The sequence below is a fragment of the Eptatretus burgeri genome, chromosome 1 (assembly GCF_056783735.1).
Source record: "Eptatretus burgeri isolate ZD-2024b chromosome 1, Ebu_testis_v1, whole genome shotgun sequence".
In the NCBI taxonomy this organism is placed as follows: domain Eukaryota; kingdom Metazoa; phylum Chordata; class Myxini; order Myxiniformes; family Myxinidae; genus Eptatretus; species Eptatretus burgeri.
In genome coordinates this window covers 42,359,231-42,378,253 of record NC_140961.1, presented here as the reverse complement: position 1 = coordinate 42,378,253, position 19,023 = coordinate 42,359,231, and the positions used below count along the sequence as shown (strand labels likewise).

The 19,023-nt window shown below is 43.0% G+C and overlaps 1 protein-coding gene across 1 annotated transcript in view; it reads left to right on the top strand.

Annotated features, from left to right (window-relative positions):
* Positions 1 to 15,470: 15,470 nt before the first annotated feature.
* Positions 15,471 to 19,023, top strand: part of RHBDL2 (rhomboid like 2) — a 25,725-nt gene continuing 22,172 nt past the window's right edge. Inside the window, exons 1-2 of the mRNA XM_085850968.1 lie at positions 15,471 to 15,757; positions 18,372 to 18,473. The gene's annotated coding sequence lies outside the window, so the exon portion shown is untranslated. The remainder of the gene's footprint in view (positions 15,758 to 18,371; positions 18,474 to 19,023) is intronic.

Sequence of the window (19,023 nt, the reverse complement as noted above, 5' to 3'; positions counted from 1 at the left end):
GAGCTGAGGTTGTCGTGTTTCTCCTCCCGATCTACGCACACGTTTTCTGCCATAATTCGGAACGTCTCCATAGGAGTTAAAACCGTTCGGTACATCACAGGATTTTAACCTCCTGCCACAACAAGCTCCGCATTAGTGGAACCTTTGATGCTACAATACTTTTACTAAATTTGATTTAAATTCCTGAACAGATTTAAAATATTAAATAATTCTGGCTGCCAGACCATGTGTTTGATCAGGTTGAAATTTGAAACATATATTCCCCATGACTAATAGATCATAATTGTGACGTTTCTCTTTGATTGATTAAGCAGTTCAAGAGAAAGAATTTTTAAAAGATTTTCTGTCAATCCAATAAGGCTGCCAGACTATGTGACATTAATTATATTTGTGAACACTCTGGTATTCCCAAGACTTGAGAAACATGTGTGTGAACTTTTACCTCGATCTATTGAGCCATTCCGGAGAAGATGATTCTTAAAGATTTTAGGGTAGATCAAATATGGCTGCCAAATCAGGTGACCTGTGACGTCATAGTTGGCGAACTTTTTCTTCGTCATGGATAGGCGATCATACCTGTAAAGTTTTGCCTCGATCTGTTCAGCCATTTCGGAGAAAAATATATTTGAAGATTTTTATGTTAAAAACATTATGGCTGCGGAACCACATGACTGATGACATCATCATTTTCCCCCCATACAATTTAGCCATAGATGACCCTCAAAAATTTTCATAATAATCAGATAAAGCGTTCGACATATGCAATTATGATGTCATAACGAAACCACCTATGACATAATTAACAAAAAAAAGAACAATCAGAGATTGCAAACCTTCGCCAGGACTTATTTTGAGTGGTGTATTTTTATAAGTTTTATGGTAAATCCAATATCGCTGTCAAACCATGTGACTTATGACATCATATGTGGGATCCTTTTGCTCCTCATGGATAGTCAGTCATATGTGTAAAGTTTCGCCTCAATCTTATCAGCCATTTCAGAGAAGATTTTTTGAAGGTTTTTTTTTTTAAAAAAGAACAATATCGCTGTCAAATCATGTGACCGATGACATCATCAAAAAAAATTTGTGGACCATTTTATCCCGAGATGACCCTCAAAAATGTTCATACTGATCGGATGTGTCGTTCTACAAATGCAATCGTCATAACGAGGGCACCTACGACATCATAAAAAATCACACTCATTCCCCATGAGAAGTACTTGCTAGGGGCCAAGTTTCAATTTTTCTTTGGTGCGGTTTCAGATACAGAGGTCCAAAGTTTTTTTTTCTGGTTTTCCAATATGGCTGCCACAACATGTGACCTATGACATCATAATTATCATTAAAACATTCTACATGAGAATTCGCACCAATGGTGGAAAATTTCCTCTCAATCTGACAAGCGGTTGCGGAGAAAAACATAAAAGTTTTGTGTGGACAAACAGACAGACAAACAAACGGACCCAAATGCAATACCCTCTCCGAATCCTTCAGCGAGGGTAAAAAAAAATCACTTGTTTCCCGTGAGGAGTAATTCACATGTGCCAAGTTTCAATTTTTTCCATGGAGCAGTTTCGGAGATACAAGGTCCAATTTTTTCTCTTTTTTTCAATATGGCTGCCACACCACGTGACCTATGACGTCACAATTATAATTTAAATATTCTGCATGAGTTGTCACTCCTATGGTGAAAATTTCTTGTCAATCGGATAAGCGGTTGCAGAGAAAACAAAGAAAATTAGCATGGACGTACGTATGTACAGTCGTACATACAGATGGACGTATGGACGGACGGACAACCCAAAAACATTATGCGACCAGCGACTTAATCAGCAGAGTCATAAAAACCTGTATGTCCCTGTGTTAGCATACATCTAACTAGTTGTTTTAATCTATTGATAGGTTCATTGCTGTGTGTGGTTGCTCTCACTGTCCTATTTATTTGACCTGCAACCATACAATAGAATAGCATATCATAGAAAACCATAACATAGACTGAGAAAATTTTTGGAAAGGTAGATTTGAAGGGGGAAAAGAAAACAACAAGGACGCAGGATAGATAGGCCACTTGAAAAGCAAGTAAAAAAGACATAAAATGTCATAGCCCCTGTGGTTTTTGTAATTTCGCTGCATGGAGTTAAAGGGATAGCCCATATTTAGGGACAACTGAAATGGCCATCAGTCTACCAGTCGGCCATCTTGGATCAGATCGCAAAATAAAGTGAGGGGCACGTGAATGCCATCATGTACTGTATGTGCTTATGCCGAGTTTGAACAAAATCGGACAATGCACGTCTGAGAAATGGTTGGGGACACATTTAAGTAACAAAATGGCCACCAGTCGGCCAAATTTGATCTGCTGTCAAAAAAATTTTATGACCTGCACATGTAAGCCATCATTCATTATCTGTGTGCCAAGATTGAATAACATCAGTCAATGCATGTCTGAGAAATGGTTGAGGACGTGTTTGACACCGGGTTTTTTTTTTTTTGTTGCTAAAATGGCCGCCAGTTGGCCATCTTGGATCTGTTGTCGGAAAAGCAAATGACATGCATATGTATACCATCATGTGTTGTCTTTGTTCCAAGTACGAATAAAATTGGTGCATACGTAGTAAACAGAGGCAAGTTAAGAAAATAACTCAGCAAGCCAAAAGAGAGTATGAGAAGGACATGGCTAAGAATATTAAACATAATACTAATAGCAAGGCTTTCTTTAAGTACATCAGGGGGAAAGAACAGGTTAGGACCAGTGTGGGCCCATTGAGGAATAGCATAGGGAGAGTGGTTTGCGATGAAAGTGAGATGGCAGGCTTATTAAACAGGTATTTTGCTTCAGCTTTTACACTATAACAGTCAGGAAAATTGCCATTAGCTGAGAGTATCTATCAATGTGGTGAGAAAGGGCTTTTACAGAAGATTCAGGTTGGCGTGGAGGAAGTAAAGGAACCGCGAGGAAATCTAAGAGTAAATAAGGCTCCGGGTCCAGATAGTATGCACCGGAGACTATTGAGGGAAGTGGCTGAGCAGGTAAGCGGGATATTAACAGACATTTTCAATTGCTCACTGGAGTCAGGCCAAGTACCGGGGGATTGGAGAGTAGCAAATGTAACACCATTATTTAAGAAAGGATCCAGAAAAGAATTGGGAAACTATAGACTTGTTCGTTTGACTTCAGTGGCGGGGAAGGTTTTGGAGACATTAATTAAGGACCAGATGAGAAACCATTTAAATAAATACAAACTAAATAAAGGTAGTCAGCATGGCTTTACCAAAAGTCGTTCCTGTCTAACAAATCTTTTGTCGTTCTTTGAAGCAGTGTCTGATTGGGTGGATGAGGGAAAAGCAGTGGATATAGTATACCGAGAGTTTGAGAAGGCATTTGAGGTTTGAAGAAGTTTGAGAAGGCAGGTACTACATCGGAGGTTGTTAGCCAAAGTGAGGGCTTGTGGAGTGGCTGGTCAGGTAGCTAATTGAATTGCAAACTGGCTTAGTGATAGGAAGAAAAGAGTGGCTGTGAGTGGGAGGATGTCTTGCTGGGAGGATGTAAGTAGTGGGGTATCTGAGGGATCAGTACTCAGACCATTACGATTCATAATTTACATCAATGATTTGGATAATGAGGTCAAGAGTAAGCTTTCCAAATTTGCAGATGACACAAAGCTTGGAGGTAAGGTGGAAAGCAGAGGGGGTGGTGATCAGATTCAGGAAAGTATTGATACTTGCATAGATTGAGAAAAAGATTGGCGGATGGAATTTAACCTGAGCGAGTGTAAGGTGTTGGGGATCGGAAAGAGCAATGAAAATAGAGATTACAGGATGCAAGGGGTAATTTTGGAGTGTGTCACACAGGAGAAGGATCTGGGGGTGGTAACAGATATGGGCGTTAAGCAGGCAGCTCAGTGTTAGGCAGCTATCAGTAAAGCAAATAGGGCTTTAGGTTGTATTCAGAGGGAGATCATTTATAAATTAAAAGAGGTGATGTTAACATTATACAGGAATTTAGTGAGTCTGCATCAAGAATATTGTGTGCAGTTTTGGGCACCACAACTCAGAGAAGGAAAAGGATTCCATCGGGAGAGTTCAGCACAGGGCTACTCTATTGATTCTGGGCATAGCTCGACTTAGCTATGAGGAGCGGCTGAAGGAGACAGGGCTTTATACACTAGAAAGGAGGCGGTTCTGAGCAGATATGATAGAGATGTTTAAGATCATGAAAGGGAAAGATAAGATAAGTACAGATTAATTATTCAACTGAGTAGACAGTGATGGGACCAGGGGCATAACCTGAGAGTAAAGAGGCGGAGAGTTAAGACGGTCGGAAGGCAGGGGACTTTTACTCAGAGAGCAGTTCATGCATGGAATGGCATCCCTGGAAAGGTTGAGGCAGCAGAACTTATCGATAAGTTTAAATTGGAATTAGATAGATACCTGGAAGTTATGGAGATGGAGGGGTATAGGGATGTTAGCAGGACTTTCCGGTAGCTTGAGCATTGATGGGTGATTGTGTGCATGTATACGGAGTGCTGTTGGTGGGGGTCTCATCAAGGGGTGTTGTGTGGTTGATGATGTGTTTTTTAACCAAGCCCATGCCCTCTCCCCTGAGGGGAAAACAAAATACACAAACTTTATTTTTTTTAAAAAACAAAGAATACACAAAAACACTTTATTCTTAATAAATAAATAAATCATTTTGCATTTTATTCCTTGGATCTGGTGTTGATAAATTGGTGTGGTGTTGATGTGGTGCAGGCATGATGGGCTGTATGGCCTCCACCTGTGTCTGATTTCCTTGTATTTCCTTGCATATTACATGTCCGAAATATGGTTGCGGACGCATGCACACACGAAAATCAAGACCAAATCCATATGCTCCTGTTTTGGATTAAGCCCAATGGGGGCTAATAAACAATGCAAACCGAGGTTTTACTTCCCGAGACAAGAAGGAGGAGGTGGTCTGATGGAGCTTATCCAAATGCACAGAATATCATGTGTCGGACTAGCGGAGTGTGTGAAAAGCTCAACAAACTATCGGATGACATTTGTGCACGAGCAAGAAAACAGCAGACCGAAAAAGCGATCCTTAATCCATTTAGCAAAAACTTCCAAAGACAAGTGCAAATTATGGATACGACACAGGAAAATGAAACAGAAACAAACACAGCCCCAATGATTGCAAAGAAAAAAACGGAAAATTACAAAAATAAATATTCACACATATACTCTGACAAATGGGAGAATGACAAAAGAGCAGGAAGCTTTCAAAATCGCTTGAGAGATTGACAGGATAGAGATTGACAAAGAAGGCTCTTTGGAATGGCTAAGGGTAAGGCAAATTAGTTGTGATGGAGAACGAGTCATTATCAATGCCCAAGACCAAGGAGACTACACTTTAAGAAATGGCGGGATTGAGCCAATTAGATAAATGCAGGTTTTTGTGTGGGAGAAATAGAAAGTACCAGTCGCTTCCTTTGGAGATGTAAAAAAAAACTCATATCAGAGCAGCTGTACACAGAAAAACATGACAGCATCTGTGGAGTAATCCACTGGCACATCTGTAAACATTTCAACATCCCAGTCCCAGAACAATCATGGAAACACAAACCAAATCCGATCCTTGAAAATGTTCATAGAATGCTCACACATGTGTGGCCTTGTGAGGAATAGTGCTGGTCATTTTGGGGGCACGTGAATTGTTGTTGTTGTTGTTGTTGTTGGTATGTGGAGGAGTTGTTTTCCTCTTGGGGGTGAGTGATTATTCAGGATGTTGTACTTATTCATGGCACATGGTGTGTGGTTGAGAATATGTCTGGATTTACAGTGCACGGTTTGGAGAAGTGAGCCATTTTGTGTGAGTGCTTGTCATCGAGATTTGCATTGAGGTAGGACCATACCTGTGATCTCTGGCAGTTGGAGTCAACCAACTGAAGCGACCACACAGACGGAGAGTTCTCTCGGGTGTCGTTGTGGTCTCAGACCATTCGTAGTGAAGCTTTTTGGCCTCCAACTTTAGTGGATAGCCGGTCCTGGTAACACTGTAGACCTCCAGACGCTAGTCGGTGAGTCTCTTCGGCTTCATGTAAATATGTTTTGTTAATGTTAGTTTGTAATTTAGTTACTCTTCGGTAAATTGTCAAATGGTTGTAACAGGTTGCAAGATACGATCCAAGCCATGTGATCTGAGTGATTGAAGGACCTTGTACACGGAATGATAAAATCAGTGTGTTACCACTACGTGCCAAATCCTGTTAGAGCCAAGTGTTCAGACTGATATCAGAGGCTGACTAATGTCACCATGCTCTGTATGTGTTGCACATCGTATGTATTTCCTCATAGGAAAGCGATATGCCTCTGTTTAACATATGTGAACAAGGCTGGCAGTGCTGACATCCAGTTTAAAGTAATGGACACTATGTTTCTTAGATAATAATAATGACAGTCAAGTGTAATATTGTTGCGAATCTGGAAGCCATGAGCACACAACATACAGGTCCTTTAGATCAGTTATATCGGTAAGTACATGTTGCCAGTTAGGGTCCCGACCCTAGTCTAATGGGTAATTAAATGTTCCTGCGCTGTGGTGTTATTTTAATAGTCAGGTTTTCTTTTCGTGTGTTTTTTACACCACTGACATCAATGCCGACGACACCGCATCACCCTCACCTTTGCTTCGCTTCCTTCGCCTCACTCTGGCCGACGTCAGCGGTGGGTGGAGCCCCTGCAGAAACATGTTGCTCCACTTCCTGTGTGAGGGGCGGTCCTTTGGAAGAAGGCGGAGTTCGGGGAGGAGCCACATGGCGGCCCTCGACCAATCGGCATGCAGCGAGTGGGGTGACCGTCGCTCGGCCAATCAGACTTCCCCGACTGTGTGAGGGGCGGTACTCTGGAAGAAGGCGGAGTTCAGGGAGGAGCCGCGAAGCGGCCCTTGACCAATCGGCGTGCAGCGGGTGGGGTGACCGCCACTCAGCCAATCCGGGCCCGCGACCGGAGGAAAGGGCTCCACATGACGTCACCACCCCCCCCCCCCGGGCCAATTAAAGGGCTTGCCGCCCGTTTTGGCCAGTGAGAGAGAGGACGAGTGACTTTGCGCGCCAAAACCAGCCAGTGACAGAGGGAGGGTCGCGAGGAGGCGCCCCCCCCCTTCCGAAGCGGGGGGTATAAATATAGGCTCGGTTTGCGCATTCGTTGTTGGTTCCCCGGGCGTTGTTCTCCTGTCGTTCTTCGTGGCTGGTTCTCCTGTCATTCTCCGCTGGTTCTCCTGTTGATCTGGAAAGTATCTGCGCACGGAGGGTCTTCTGCCGCCAGCCTTCACCCTGCCAACTTCGCTCACTTGGATCATCTGGATCGTGCTGGGGGTCCAGTTCGGCCCCAAGGACCTGGTCCTTGAAGACCGCACGAGGCTGGCAGGTCCAAGATAGGTCTCGATAAAGACCATTTGGTCCGATGATTCTTTGGGTGTGTGCATATGTGTGTTCAGGGCGCCCATCTAATAAGTAGTAAACTGTTAAGTGCCTCTCGCTGTATATCATTGCCTTGCTTTATTCGGTTTAATTCTGCTTCTTACATGCTTCCCTAACTCCCCCCCCCCCCATTATTGTTGAATAAATACCCCGATTGTTAAATGTTTCAGTTCGTTCATGTCCCTTCTTTCATTGACTGAGCGTGTCGCGTGCTGGGGAAGATTAGCAAGGCCATTGTGCCGCCGTAAGGGGACATCTGGACCGACGGTTCTCGGCGATTAAACCGCTCAGAATCGCACATGGAACGAGCACACTAAGCGGCTCGTTTTCCGTATGGGTGCCGTCGAGGGTGTGAAGACTCGGTAGATCGCCACATGGTCTCTAGGTATCTTGAAAATTTTGCAAATAACCCTGTACCACGTGGTGGAAATATTGACCCTTCACGGTCCGAAAGGGACCCGTACTCTGTGGACTTTTCCGAACAGTACGATCTGAATTCCGGGCCATCGGTCGAGCTGACTCCACTGCTCCATCTGGTGGTCGTGCTCGCGGCCGACGTCCCGGCCCCGCAACAATCTTGCTTCACTAGGGATGTGTCAGGTTATGATCGTTGTCGCGACTGGTGGTACTTGTACGCACCAGGAATCCAGTTGTGGCGGTTATATTGATTGCCATGGTTCAGATATCATTCCTCCATGCTTAAGTAAATAACAAATCTTGGTTGATGGGTGTGTGTGTGTGTGTGTGTGTGTGTGTGCAGTACAGTAACCACATCACGACATGCATGTATTGTATAGCACATGCAGAATTAGGGGTTTCTGAGGTGGGTGATACAATGTGTTTATAACTTGATGTTACATGTACTGATAAATAATGTCCCAAACATCATTATAGTGTATGTAATGACGTCATGTAACAGGTGTCATTACATTGTGACCGTTTAATTGCAGCACTGGCTATTCTATGCACATCATTGAATCCATTAAATGTTTCTGTTTCTTTTATAGGATGGTTTACAGCCTGATGTTCCATCGGGGTGATACCACTGTCCTCTGCAGATGATTAAGCTGTTGTTGACACTGTATTGGCAAGGTAAACTTGTGGTTAAATGCAAGGTTGTGCTGGTTAAGCTGTTGCATTGGATTGTGACCGAAAGCAGAATAACACGGAGTGTGTTGAACAAGCAGCTGTAAGTGTAGTAACCACAGTTGATCTAATTCATCGTTGTCTGTTTCTCTTTAAATACAGAGCCCACACCTAACTCTGTTACACAAAACAAGATGATCCCATCAAGTGTGGACGTTGCAAACAAAGCATTGCCTCCAGACATAGTGCTCGAACACAAAAAGGAAAAGTCAGCATTGTTGATTGAGGTTGCAGTTCCCAATGACTTTGGACTAACTGCCACAGAAATCAGGAAAATGACCAAATACCAGGATCTGAAAAATGAGGTCAAGAGGACTTGGAAATAGAAGAAAGCTGAAATTATACCAGTGATAGTTGGAACTGCAGGAATGACAAAGAAAACCCTCACCGATTACTTTAAAATGATTCCGGGGAATATCACAACAAACGAGCTACAAGTGGAGGCTGTCAGAGGTTCAGTGAAGATTTTGGAAAGAGCACTTGGAATGAGGCTATGAGAATCAAACTTCACAGTTTGGTTCATAAATCATGATCTTTCACAAAAAAAAAATAGGGAATGGAGATTTTGAATTCTGGGAGAACTTCCTCTCACCTCCTGAAACCCGCAAATGGAGACAACAACGAATGAGAGAATAGCTTGTTAGGAATATTGATGTCAAAGAAAGGCATTCGTACATTATGGAATGGAAAAGCATCTCGTTTATTATTACATCTGCCAGCGAGGGTGAAGGAGGCTATGTTTTCACCTCTTTCTCTCCGTTTGTTTGTATGTTTGTTTGTTTGTGTGCAGGATATCTCAAAACGTTGTTGACAGATTCACACAAAACTTGGTGGACATGTTGGGTGTGTCTATCCATCCATCGGGACCATACTCTGTGCAGAGCATTGGTGCTGCCTAATCAGTCTCCTTGGCTATTGGGCACAATCCTGGACGGGTCGCCACTCCAACGCAGGATGAAATTCATTTTTCCGACCTCAGAAGGATGACAGGCAGAGTCAACCCAACCTGGTATTAATTCAACAGCTGGCAGGATTTTAACTCAGGACCCAAGGATCCCAAGCCCACCACTCTAGCCATGAAGCCAGTTTGGTGTGTGACAATGAAGAATTGATTCAATTTTGGTGAAGATCCAAATCCAAATCTGGATCTGATAATTTTTTTTCAGTGATTCTTCACCATTGATTGGGCTAAACTAATATATATATATATATATATATATATATATATATATATATATATATATATATATATATATATATATATATATATATATATATATATATTTATATATATATATATATATATATATATATATATATATATATATATATATATATATATATATATATATATATATATATATAGCACGATATCTCAAAAAGTTGTGGACGGATTCAAATGATACTTGGTGGACATGTTAGGTCACGACGAATTGATTCAATTTTGGTGAAGGTCCGAATTCGGATCCAACTACTAGAATTTTTTGATTCTCCTTCATTGAGAGATAGGGTTCAAAAAAGATATATAGCACCATCTTTCAAAAATGTATCGGGCCAGATATGTTCTTGTGGATCAGGCATTATGTGGCGGTGGTATGCGCTCTACCGAGTACCCTTCTAGTTAATTGATGTCGATTTGTAATTCTAAAAAAGAAATTGAAGTGCAAGTTCGGTTTTGCTTTTTGAATTTGAGCTCGTTTGGATATGTGTCATCATGGAGATGCTCAAATATAAACCCATCTTTAATATGGAACTTTCGAAATGACGTATGAATACTAAATGAGACCGTTTGTGCGTGCGGTGTGTGTGCGTGTGTGTGTGTGTGTGTGTGTGTGTGTGTGTGTGTGTGTGTGTGTGTGTGTGTGTGTGTGTGTGTGTGTGTGTGTGTGTGTGTGTGTGTGTGTGTGTTTACATTGATTCAGTTCAGCTCACGGGGCACTTTTATCCTGCCAATCCTAGCGTTAAACATGCAATTGAAATCGTCTTTTAAACACACTCTTCAACATTTAAATGAAAGTGGGAATTTCTGAGTGGTTAACCATAATTGTTCTGTTCCTGGAAGCATATCAGACTAACAGAAATATAGGAATGTTGTTGGTTTTTTTAAACTTCCACTTATTGTTGGGTCATGATTTCATGCTTTCAACTGGCTATGATCAATGGTGCATCAATCACCACTGCTACCAACTATGGGGGCACGCTGATGCTGTGCCCTTGTTACCAGTTCACTGGTACTCATTTGACCAACCTCAGAAGGATGATAGGCTGAGTCAGCTCCACCTGGTGTTAATTCAACATCTGAGTGAGATTTCAACTCAGGATCCTCAGGTCTCCAGCCCACCATCCATCCATTAGGACCATACTCTGTGCAGAGCGTTGGTGCCGCCGAAGCAGTCCCCTTGGCTATTGGGAACAATCCTGGACGGGTCGCCACTCCGACACAGTATACCAGCATGCTGGCACTCATTTTGCCGACCTCGGAAGGATGACAGGCAGAGTCAACCCCACCTGGTGTTAATTCAACAGCTGAGCGGGATTTGAACTCAGGACCCTAGGATCCCAAGCCCACTACCTTAACCATTAAGCCAACACCAGGCTTAATGTAGGAAAACAGCACAAGAAATATCCTTTATTGTGAGGTATCGGGTTCGTACCATTTACTGTTAGCACATTCTTGCGTCAGCCATGATGGATATACTGTGACAGAGAGACGGCCAGACGGACGGTTCAACTTTTAGCATCAGATGCAAAAATCGAGTCTAATTTCTCTTGCAGAAGCAAACAAACAATATATTTATCACAGCCCTCATAGCTCACCCCCACCCCAACCCCTCCCAAGATGATGAATGGAAAATTTACTTACCCTGTACATGTATTATCCCCAGATTTGTCCTTCTCATCAGTGTTCTGAGAACGTTATCCAAGTGTTTCGTTGTGCAGAGGCAAAACCCTTTCTCTGGGGTACTTTTCCAAGTATTTTCGGCATCTTTCCGAAGCTCGGTGAGCCATTCCAAGGATTATAACAATCCTTTTCTGGGACACATAATACTTTTTTATTTCAGCCCTAACTTCAGCTTCCTGGTGTTTGTACTCATACGCACCAAAAAAATTTGGGATGGATTGCGTCATTTTGAAAGTGCTGCATTGACAGTAAATCATCAATGAATCTAAAGCTGCTTCCACACATTCTCACAGTTGTTAGTTTATTCCTGCACATGTTCTGGACCCAATCAGACTCATACGTGTGCAAGAACAAATTTGCAAAGAAAGGGGCCGGATCTGAACTCATGGGTATCCCCACTGTCTGCTGGAAACTGTGGTGCTGCGAAATGTAAATAAACTGTTGTTTATGAGAAATCGAACACTTTCTTTTGAGAATATTTTTTGAAAAACTACATGAATATTAATTTCCTTCAGAGACCAGTTTGCTCTTTTTTATAGACTTTAATGTATACCTCATTACCTCCTGCAAATTACAGTTATGCCTGGTGTTGGCTTCATGGTCAGGGTGGTGGGCTTGGGATCCGAGGGTCCTGATTTCAAATCCCCCTTGGCTGTTGAATTAATACCAGGTGGGGTTGACTCAGCCTATCATCCTTCTGAGGTTGGTAAAAATGAGTGCCAGCTTGCTGGTATCCTGTGTCGGAGTGGCGACCCATCCAGGATTGTGCCCAATAGCCCAGGACACTGGTTAGGCAGCACCAACGCTCTGCACAGAGTATGGTGCCAATTGATTGAACGCACACACGTCAAACAGCTGTACAGTGTACATACAAAGTCACAACAAAGCATATAGAGGAATCCATTGGCACATCTGCATAAAAAATTCAATATCCCAGAAAACTCATGTAAACATGAACCAAACACAATCATTGAAAATGACGACGTAATGCTCACCTACGACCTGATGATCGTATCAAACATAAACATAAAAAAACTAGAGAGTTAATGGAACACCTTACCCCACGCTGTCTTGAGAAACATGGACATGGGCAGGGTCTGTGAGCGGAAACTTTGATTGGTGGAGATGATGTAAAATGCCATAATATTTTGTCCAAGTACTGCTGAATGGAAGGGTTTTGAAAGTGCCAAGAAAAGCAATTTGTGTTCTGTCGTGTTCAAGTGTATAATTCAGTTGAAATAACATAAAGATTTTAAAGGTTGTAGAAAACAAAATCTGGCAGTTTACCGCTGTTGATGAAGCGGTAAACTCTTTTACACCACATTATTTAAAACGTTACATTCGTTTTTTTTTTGTGCCTGTTGTTTGTGTCATTTATGACGTCCTTAAAAACTGTAAGTTTCCTGTTTAAAATGATTTTCAATTTTGTTTGAATGCCAGACAGGATTTAAAAAAATTATCTCTCCTCTCTGCACCTGCGTGATCGGGAAAATTCAGACACAAAGTCTCTCTCTCTCTCTCTCTCTCTCTCTCTCTCTCTCTCTCTCTCTCTCTCTCTGTCTCTCTGTCTCTCTGTCTCTCTCTCTCTCTCTCTCTCTCTCTCTCTCTCTCTCTGTCTCTCTGTCTCTCTCTCTGTCTCTGTCTCTGTCTCTGTCTCTGTCTCTGTCTCTGTCTCTGTCTCTGTCTCTGTCTCTGTCTCTGTCTCTGTCTCTGTCTCTGTCTCTGTCTCTGTCTCTGTCTCTGTCTCTGTCTCTGTCTCTCTGTCTCTGTCTCTGTCTCTGTCTCTGTCTCTGTCTCTGTCTCTCTCTCTCTCCCCCCCCCCCCGGTTGCATCATTGGTTGGGACGTGGCTATGCCACTGATGTAGTGTCCACCTTACCAGTACACTGGTGCTCATTTTGCCAACCTCGGAAGGATGACAGGCTGAGTCAACCTCCTGGTGTATATTAATTCAGCAGCCAATGGGGCTTGAACTCAGGACCCTAGGATCCCAAGCTGCCACCCTAACCACTAAGCCAACACTAGGCTGTACTTATAGGTACAAAGCGGAAAAGACAGAATTGCTAATTGAGGTATCAGTAGCCAACGATTTTGGCCTAAACAATGCAGAAATCAAGAAAATGACCAAATCCCAAGATCTGAAAAACGAAGTGAAAATATCCTGGAAGCTGAAGTGTCAAAATTGTTCCAGTGATTGATAATCATGGAGCAATGGGAATGAAAAAGAAGAACATCACAGAGATCTGAAAACCCAATCCCTGGGAATATTACTACAAACGAACTGTAGTTGGAAGATATCTGAGGCTCGGTGATGATCCTCAGGAGAGTTTGAGAACAACTCGACTTCACAACTTGGTCCATGAATCATGATCCCTCACTGAAACGGAGGTGGATATACTTCGAGACCTGTAAGGACACCATTCAACACACATGTGCATATACAGGGTGAGTCAGAAGTGGTGCCTGATTTCTGTCAGTTGATTGTTTGTTTGCTATTTGTATCACAGTGTACAAGAAAGTTGAAATAAATGAATGACATGTTTATCTAACCATTTATTCAAGAAAAAATTATTACGGAACTGTACCAAGCTGTTTTACTTGCAATTTTCAAAGTGCCCTCCCTCGTGATCGATGCACAATTGCAGCCGAGCAGGCACAGAGCGGCACACACGTCTGCAGAGTTCGATATCAGTTTCCTCAAACTTTGCAGTGACTTGAGCCTTCAATTCCTGAATGGTACGAGGCTTTTCACGATAAACAAGGTCTTTCATGAGCCCCCAAATAAAGAAATCTGGAGGTGTAAGGTCTGGGGAGCGTGCCGGCCACTCGATCGGACCGCGGCGGCCGATCCACTTTCTGGGAAAGTTTTCATCAAGCCACTGAGAAACATAACGTCCATAATGAGGTGGAGCTCCATCATGCTGGAAATAACAGTCCTGATCTTGTTCCCTTGGCCAAAAGAAGGTTTGCAGCATATCCAGGTAAATTTCTGCAGTGACAGATCCCTCAAAGAAAAAGGCTCCAATTATCCCTAATGGAGATATGGCTACCCAAACTGTCACTCCAGGTAAACTTACCTCCTTCTCAACCGTCACTCTTGGGTTATTCGCAGCCCAGTAGACACAAATGTGTCTGTAAATTGTGCCATTAAGCTCAATTTGGTGCAAATTCAGTAACTTTCCAAACTCGCAGCAATAACCTACAAATTCAAAAATAAATAAATTACGAAAATTAATAATAATCTGCAAGACAATTATTAACAACATGACTTCCCAGAAAGAATCTGACAGCCGAAAAAACAGAAATCGGGTGCTACTTTTGACTCACCCTGTATACAAACACGGACGGACACACACACACACACACACACACACACACACACACACACACACACACACACACACACACACACACACACACACACACACACACGACTTGACCAGATGAACGCAGCCATCGACCTTGTGGTGGCCGTGACCTCACAGATTCAGCTCACACTAACCACAACACCACGACCGAGTCTGGTTGTTAAGTACACTTAAGCAAAACCACGTCCCTCGACAAGATAATATATTGAACCCATATTATGAAAAGGATAATGTACTCAAAATAATCCATGATGTATTATCAGGTGGTTACATTTTCAGGTGAACTCCCCATTCATTGGAAACACTCCACCGTTCCAAGTATTCAGAATAATTGGAAAAAAGTTGGTGGTGGTTGCTGCTGCTGCTGCTGCTGCTGCTGCTGCTGCTGCTGCTGCTGCTGCTGCTGCTGCTGCTGCTGCTGCTGCTGCTGCTGCTGCTGCTGCTGCTGCTGCTGCTGCTGCTGCTGCTGCTGCTGCTGCTGCTGCTGCTTGTGGCCACTTGTTGCATCATTTTGTGGAAGCGCTGCTGTGCCGCCGATTCAGTGCCCCCTGTTAACAGTAAGCTGGTACTCATTTTGCCGACCTCGAAAGGATGACCAGGCTTGTATCGTCGTTCTTGTAAACAAAGCTGCAAAGGTGTCGACTCTGGTTCCCAGGGTCACCTGACTCCTGTCGCCAGGTTGTATTTCGGGGCGTGGCGAACGCAAAGCATCAACACAAATCAAGAAGACGAAGAAGAAGAAGAAGAAGGATAAATGACGTCATTGTGAAGGAACAGGTAGCGCTTCTCAGCAGGTAAATCCTGTCCTGCTGAATTCCCCAAGGCTGGAGACGAAGGACCAAAGCAAGTACTTTTGGAAAAGCGGAATTTTAACTTCTCCAGGTTGGCACTTTCACGTCACGACGTACTCAATGGGGGGTAATACACACACGTGGGTAGTTAAATTATATTATATGATAAATTACACAGTACAGTCAATTATACACAACCACAGCGGAGTTTCCGGGCTCGGGATTCAATGAGTACTTCGATAGACTGTACTGTACAGTATTAGTGAATTGCCGTGATTGGTCCCGTCAATTTAATGAATGAAGGGTTCGATTGGGGGGACTAAAGTGCTGCTGCCATCATCAGACTCGGTGGTGCCATTTATTGAGTGACCCACCTGAGTCTGGGAGCTCCATGGTTCGAATCCTGGCAGAGCCAAACCAAAGATTCGTTTATTTGTTTATATGTGCTGCTTCTTTGCTTTGACACTCCCAGCATTTAATAACGATAGAGCACGAACTCACAACCATAGGTTGGTTGTTAATAACGATAGAGCACGAACTCACAACCATAGGTTGGTTGTTAATAACGATAGAGCACGAACTCACAACCATAGGTTGGTTGTTAATAACGATAGAGCACGAACTCACAACCATAGGTTGGTTGTTAATAACGATAGAGCACGAACTCACAACCATAGGTTGGTTGTTAATAACAATAGAGCACGAACTCACAACCATAGGTTGGTTGTTAATAACGATAGAGCACGAACTCACAACCATAGGTTGGTTGTTAATAACGAAAGAGCACGAACTCACAACCATAGGTTGGTTGTTAATAACGAAAGAGCACGGACTCACAACCATAGGTTGGTTGTTAATAACGAAAGAGCACGGACTCACAACCATAGGTTGGTTGTTAATAACGAAAGAGCACGGACTCACAACCATAGGTTGGTTGTCACAGCGCAGGATTTGTTGTGGTTAATGGCCTCCTCCTCCTTCCTTGTTTAAGGGAACTCAAATTATTATTATTATTATTGGTTCACAAGTCAGGAAGTGACCACTATATTCGTTATGGGTGTGTGTCTGTCTGTTGGGTAGTCCATCTAGTCTACCCTTATTATCAGTATTTCCGTCGATATGTTTGTCTGTCTGTCTGTCTGTATGTCTGTTCGGTCCAGTGCTCCGTTAATACAATGGCGATTTCGATTAAACTTGGTTGGTAGGTTCATACCATGACCTAGTTGTGTGCAAATGAGAACCGTTGCTATGGACACCATCGTTGCCTAGCAACGGGACTTTGAAATTTTCAAAAAATATCTCAAAAATTAATTTTTTCGAAAATCAAAAATCGGGCAACGAGCCCGAGTGGACAGTACATTCAGCCATATTGTCAAAAATTTCCAGCCGGATCCTATGAAAACTGTCGGAGAAGATAGACTTTGAATGAACCCTGGTCGAAAACAATAAAAAAACGAAGTTCGTTATATCTCAGAGACGATGAGTCAGATATACATGAAACTGGTATGGTAGGTTCATGGTATGTCCTAGTTATGTGTGAGAGAACCGTTGCTATGGACCCCTCCGTTGCCGAGCAACGGCCAAAAAACCTCCAAATGTGGGGGTATTTTAAAGAAAAAACAATCTGCAGCATTAACCCTTGAAGCTGGAATCATGAATTTTATTGTGCTTAATCCTCAGGTCATTCCCCATCGAACCAGCCCATCACGTCAGGTTCTATTGGGTAGTCGACTACCCATGTCCACCTACCGGCTTGTCTGTATGTATGTCTGTTCGATCCAGTGCTTCGTTAATACAATGGTGATTTCGATGAAACTTGGTTGGTACGTTCATACCATGAGCTAGTTGTATGCAAATGAGAACCGTTGCTATGGACACCACCGTTGCCTAGCAACGGGACTTTGAAATTTTCAAAAAATATCTCAAAAATTTATTTTTTCGAAAATCAAAAATCGGGCCACGAGCCCGAGTGGGCAAGTACATTCAGCCATATTGTCAAAAATTTCCAGCCGGATCCTATGAAAACTGTCGGAGAAGATAGACTTTGAATGAACCCTGGTCGAAAACAATAAAAAAAACGAAGTTCGTTATATCTCAGACTATGAGTCAGATATACATGAAACTGGTATGGTAGGTTCATGGTATGTCCTAGTTATGTGTGAGAGAACCGTTGCTATAGATGCTTTTGTTGGCTAGTAACGGCTGAAAAACAACTAAATTCGACTTGATCGACTACCCATGTCTGCTTACCGGCTTGTCTGTCTGTCTGTCCTGAGCACAGCTCCGTGGGTTTTCATCCGATCCTGATAAAATTTGGGTGGGAGGTTTGTACCATGATCTGGTTGTGTTTTCCTGAGAATTGGCATGCTGTGCCCATTATGGGCAGAGCCACGCCCAAGAAACATGTTTTTAGGGGGTAGCCGGTTTCAAGTTACATCTTCTCCGAGGGGGTTTGTCGAATTTGGCAGGGGTTTCGGTATTTGGTTAGCCCAATGGCACCTGCATAGCCCCACGGAGCTCGATTTTTCATTTTCGTCCCAAGGTCAAGGTCACAAGGTCACGAACTTAGAAAATGTCCAAAAAATCAATAAATTGGACATCGAGCTCCTAGGGTTTTCAACTGTTTCGAATGAAAGTTTGTATGCAAGTCGTGCTCTTTGAGTACTACAACTTCCATCATTTACGTTTTTCCCGATTCCCGCCAGTTTGCCCGTGGTGTCCCCTCGTGAACCATCACAGTCTCCAGACTTATTATTATCATCACGAAGGTTTGGAACCAGCGAATTGTCTGTCTCGCACTTTTCAAGGTCAGTGATTGCATTCCCACAGTTACTTTAGGTGAAACAGCAATGATGCCAGGGTTCAATTAACACCAGGTGTGTTGACTCAGCCTGCCATCGATCTGAGGTTGGTAAAATGAGTACCAGTGTGCTGGTAACAAGGGGGGCATTGCATCAGTGGCACAGCGGTGCCCTCGGAAAATGATGCAGCCAACAGCCTCAGGCTGCATACGAATAAATAAGGATGTCAAGGTAGTTCAGGTGGGAGGTGACGTGGTAGTGCTGCGCTTTTCCGACTGGAGGTGCTGTGTCGCAACATTTGGGTGGGTGGGGGACACATGAACTCAAAGCCGGCTGTCCTTTAAGCATTCAGGTTGTGGACGTTAAATTAGATCCCACTATCTCTCAAAAAAAGTATATTGGTGTACTGTATGTCGCTACCTTGTGTGCAAATTCCCTGCTTGTCGATGTTAAATGTAAGAAAGAGGTTCATAACGAATCCACTAAATTGCTGATAGATGAAGTTCATGGGTAGTAAATAAAGCACAGAAATGATGGGCCAAATGACTTCCTGTCT